The following is a 5,256-nucleotide window of genomic DNA, read 5'->3' as shown; positions in this document are numbered from 1 at the left end:
GCAACCCTGTGGACTGTAGCACGCCAGGCTCCTCCGTCCTCCGCTATCTCCTAGAGTTTGATCAAATTCTATGTTCACTGAGTCAGTATTTTTTTATTGGAGTATAACTGTTTTACAATGTTGTGTTAGGCTCTGTTGTGGATCATGGTGAATCAGCTATTATGTATGTACACATAGATCCTCTTCCTCTTGAATCTCCCTTCCCCACCCTATTTTTCCCCTCTAGGTCGTCACAGAGCCCTGAGCTGAGCTTCCTGAGCTATGCAGCAGGTCTCCACTATTTCACACGTAGTAGAGTACATATGAACCCACTCCAGTGTTCTTTCCTGGAGAATCCCAGGGATGGGGGAGCCTGGTGGGCTGCTGTCTATGGGGTCGCACAGAGTCGGACATGACTGAAACAACTTAGCAGCAGCAGCAGCAGAGTACATATGTCAATATTACTCTCCCAGTTTGTTACTTTTGCCTGAGATTTTTGTTTTTCTTCTCTGAAATAATTCAGAATGATCAATTTAAAATCTAAGTCAGATCCATCCTCCCTCTGCCCACAGCCCTTCAGGGCTCCCACCTCCCTTGAGATAAAAAACCCAAGTCTTCTCCATGGCCCACAGGGCCCTGGGTGACCTGCCCCATCCCCTCCCTCCCCTCTTCCCTCTCTCCTTTCTCTCACTTTGCTCCAGCCACACAGGTCTCCTCCCTGTTCCTCCAACACACCAGGCAGGGTCCGGCCCCAGGGCCTTTGCACCTGCTGTGCTGTCTGCTAGGATGCCTGTCCCCCAAAATCTTTTCTTCCTAGTGATTGGTCACCAATTTATCTTTTAGTGCCCCTGTTCCAAGTCCCTCTTTGGTGCAGCCTTAATTTTCCCACCTAAACCAGAGCCTCCTCTCTCCTCACTGCCTGGCTAGGAGTCGGGGTGGGGGACAAGAAAGGGAAAGAGACCTCCCCAAGGTCACACAGTACCTCGCCTGGGACCCCCTGAAGCCTCAGATGTGAGTCCCACTGGTTCTTGCTTGCTGTGCCCCCTCTTTGACAGTTCAGCTCTCTCATCTGTATGGGGGAAGATGAGGGTGATGATTAAGATCAGTGGGTGATGATTAAGCAAATCTGCGCAGAGAAAGCGCTTAGAACACATGAAAGATGGAGTCAGAGGGATCACTATAGACTTGGATGATCCTGGGAAAGTGGAGAGAGATGAGGAAGGGCTGGTTTGCATTGGGACCCTCATTCAGAAGCCGATTTGATTCAGAAAGGGTGGCCAGGGGTCTAGGGGCTAGTGGGGAGGAGGTGGGCTGGTGGGACAAGCTAGTCTGTTCTATTCCAAGAAAAGAATGTGGATTAAGGGGCTGGGGGTGGGGAAGTCAAGAGCATTGGGTTGCCTAGCAACAAAGATGAAGCTGACAGACAGGATCAAGACCACTGATGTCCCAGAGTCTGAGGCTGGGGGTGGAGGTGGCATATAAGAAAAGAGTTGACATTCAGGATTTTCATCAGGGAGAAGACATTAAGCAAAGAATCTGTGGGGAGGGGGCATGTTTGTCTAAATTCATTTGTTCAGTCCATTTTTATTGAGCACCTACTGTGTGCCCAGGTGATGGGAATTCAGCAGTGACAGAACAGACAGAAGTCCCCGCTTCTGTGGAGCCGATATTCCAGTGGGAAGTGGAGAACTAACAAGATAAATATGTAAAGTCAAATGGTGAGCTGAGCTGTGGACTGAACAAATTAGGGGGGATAGGGGATGGAACGGTGCTATTTTAACAGAGGGTGATCAGGGAGGGCCTCTCCAAGTTTGAGCACAGATCTGAAAGAGATAAAGGAGGGAGCCATACAAAGATATGAAGGAGAGGGCATTCCAGGGAGAGGGCATAGCACTTGCAAAGGCCCTGAGGCAGGACCATTACTAGATTATGAGGGATAGTAACAGGGTAATAGTAACAGGGTAATATTCCTTTTTCCTTCTTTTTTACAGATTTCTCACCTCCCTTCTCTTCTCTCTAGTTTTATTTATTTATTTTCGGTTGTGCCGGGTCTTCACTGCTGCACACAGGCTTTCTCTAGTCGCTGACAGCGAGGGCTGCTTTTCATTGTGGGGCACAGGCTTCTCACTGCAGCGGTTTCTCTTGTTGCAGAGCATGGAATCTAGGTGCATAGGCTCCAGTAGTTACGGCACCTGGGCTTAGCTGCCTGGCAGCATGTGGGATCTTCCTGGACCAGGGATCGAACCTGTGTCCCCTGAATTGGCAGGCAGATTCTTATCCATTGTACCACTAGGAAAGTCCAACAGAATAACATTCTAACTCAAAACTCCCCTATCACTTTCAACAGCTGTGTAGGGTTCCACAGCATGAGCCTGAAGTGATACCCTTAATGAAGCCCCAGTTCTAGAATGGCCCTCCAAGGATCCCCACCTCCTCCTTTATCACACTTTGTTCAATTCCCTCCAACTGGGTGTTAACGGGGTCTCTGACACTTCTTTTTTTATAATTAATTAATTAGGCTGTGCTGGGTCTTAACTGTAGCACGCAGGATCTTTTTTGGCTGCATGCAAACTCTTAGTTGTAGCACGCGGGATCTAGTTCCCTGATCAGGGATCAAACCTGGGTCCCCTGCATTGGGAGAGTGGGAGTCTTAGCCACTGGGCCACCAAAGAAGTCCCTCAGACTCACTTCTAAACAACAGAGTATAGCAAAATATGATGGGATGGTACTTCTGAAGTCCATTAAATTACATGAGATTGTAACTTCAGCTTTGTTATTTCTTTCTGTCTCCCCACAAGCCTGCCCCGATGGAGAAGGCCACCTGGCAGGACTCCAAGCGCCACTAACAGCTTGCAGCCAGTCTGTAGGGCTGAGCCTGCCCCAGTTGTGCTGCGGATGAGATGGGGTCCTCAGGTGTCTCCTTGAATGAAGTCTCACCAGACCCTGAAGAAAGGCATCTGGCTAAGCCGAGCTGGGTTCCTGACCCACAGAAACGATGGGCAGTGACGTGCGTTGCTTACAGTCTTTACATTTGGGGTCATTTCTTGGTCGCCAGCGTGTGTGGTTTCTTTAGGCTGGAAGGCGGTTTTCCCAACCCGGGCAGGAACACAGCGCGGGGCAAGGAGAGAGTCTGTGTCTTGCTGGCAGGGCAGTGGGGACCCATGGGCGTTTGGGGGCAGCGTGGGATGGGACGGAGCTGGATTTTAACTTGGCCATTCTCATTACTCGTTATGTCTGTGCAGGGACAGAGCTGTCGGGGGGCAGCACTGGAGAAAGTGGGGAACCCAGGATGGGACCCCAGAAGCCTTCTGTCCCAGCAGGCCATATCGTGTAGCTGCTCTGGGAGTTTTACCTCTTCCTCATCCTCCACCCCACCCCACCCCCATCTCTCCCTGCTCCACTCCCTCTGCTGCTGCCCATGACGGAAAATGGAATTATATTTTTGTAACTCCTTGTTTTTCCCCTGAACTGCGTTCCATGTGCACTGGGCTAAATTTAAAATCAGATGGATATAGGGTGATCGTGTTCACGCTTGCTCTCCTTTGGGGGAAAAAAAATAAGCGCTTCTATTCAGGTGCTGTTTCTCTCAAGGCTGTGGGGAAGTGGGAGGGGGCATTTTTGCTGTGGTGGGCTGAATTGCCACCCCTAGAGACCCCCAGAACAGCCCTGCTCACCCTGTGCTGCAAACCACCTGTTTATATGTTTGTTGCTCCCCCAGGGCCTCCACCCTTTCTGTTCCCTCTGCCTGGCACACATTTCCCACACACCTCCAGGGCCAGCTCCCCCTTCAGGTCTCAGCTCAAGAGTCACCTCCTCCGAGAAGCTCTTCCTGACCAGCTGGCTCAAAAGGCTGCTTGGCTGCTTCCTATCGCATCATCTTCTTGCATTTTCTTTATTTCTTTTGTCAAACAATTTAACAAGAACAATTTATTATTTAAAATGTTATCAACAGACACCGAAGAAGATATAATTAATTTCATTATTATCTGCATTTTCTTTACAGCACTTGTTATCACCTGGGATTCTCTTAGGCTGATGATGGCCTCTCCCAAGTCCAAATGACAGGCTGGCAGAGGCCTATCCATCCCCCTCAGCTTCTCTATGACTCTCAGCAAACAGGTGTTAAGTGGCTACTGCACTAGACTGTGTATTCAATGGTTCCTGACAATGTGCGCATGCTAGAATCACCTGGGACATATTAAACCCTGCCACTGTCCTCCACCCTGTCCCTGCTTGCCCTCAGGTTCTGAGTTAATTGGTCTGAAGTGGGGGCTGCATACATGACCCAAAGGTGCCACCAGGGTGTAGAATGAGAGGTTCTAGGTTTCCTCATTTCCCCAAAAGACCGAGCTCACCGCTGCCTTCAGGTCTTCACCAGCTTCAGCTGCTGCCTCTGCCTGGAACTTCCTCCCCTCCCATTTAAGTCCTCCACCACTAACTTTTTCTCTTCCTTATAATCATTTATTTCTCATTTTGAGAAAAGTGCACAGATGAACATAGCAAACACCTGTGTGTCTCCCAGCCAGGGCTGACAATGAATGGTTAACCTTTGTCATATCTGCTTCAGGTCGTTTTTCATTTTTTAAGAAACAAACAAAATGTGGGAGTGCTTATATCTGTATGTTCTCTCAAGCACATTTATATCCAGGAACAGTGAATAGGATTATTTTGTGCATTAAAAAATGCAGGGAATTCCCTGGTGGTCCAGTGGTTAGGGCTCTGCATTTTCACTGCCAAGGGCCTGGGTTCAGTCTTTGGCTGAAACTAAGATCCCACAAATTGTGCAGTGCTGCAGAAAAAAAAAAAAGACATTAATGTACTCATGGCATATATAATTGTGCAACTTATTATTATGATTTTACTAACATTGTATTTTTGACTGCCTGGGTTCGAATTCAAGCTCTGCCATGTAAGAATCTGTGACTTTGGGAAAGTTCCTTAACCTCTCTGTGTCTCAGTTTCCTCACCATCTATTGCAGAATAACGAAATATTCTGAAACATAACAGTTTAAAACAATGAACACTTATTATTGTCTCATTTCTAAGGGTCAGAAATCTGAAAGTGGTATAGCCAGATGGTTCTGGGTTGGGGTCCCTCATGAGGTTGCAAAGACACTGATTGGGGCTGGATCATCTGAAGGCTCAACTGGGGCTGAAGGAGCCACTTTCAAGGCAGTCCATGCACCCCGCTGCTGGCAGGAGGCCTCAGTTCCTCTCCCTTGCTATAGTGCTGCTTGAGCATCCTCACAGTATGGTGGCTGGCTCCTCACTCCCTGC

At 48.6% G+C, this 5,256-nt stretch overlaps 1 long non-coding RNA gene across 1 annotated transcript; it reads left to right on the top strand.

The window, feature by feature from the left end:
- Positions 1-1,295: 1,295 nt before the first annotated feature.
- On the top strand, positions 1,296-3,432 carry LOC132345714 (uncharacterized). The gene is made up of 3 exons (XR_009495200.1): positions 1,296-1,697; positions 2,778-2,986; positions 3,222-3,432. It is a non-coding gene; the product is annotated as an uncharacterized lncRNA (long non-coding RNA).
- The last annotated feature ends 1,824 nt before the right edge of the window (positions 3,433-5,256 follow it).

Source organism: Bos taurus, chromosome 7 (genome assembly GCF_002263795.3).
Source record: "Bos taurus isolate L1 Dominette 01449 registration number 42190680 breed Hereford chromosome 7, ARS-UCD2.0, whole genome shotgun sequence".
In the NCBI taxonomy this organism is placed as follows: Eukaryota; Metazoa; Chordata; class Mammalia; order Artiodactyla; family Bovidae; genus Bos; species Bos taurus.
This window is presented reverse-complemented; position numbering and strand designations above follow the sequence as displayed.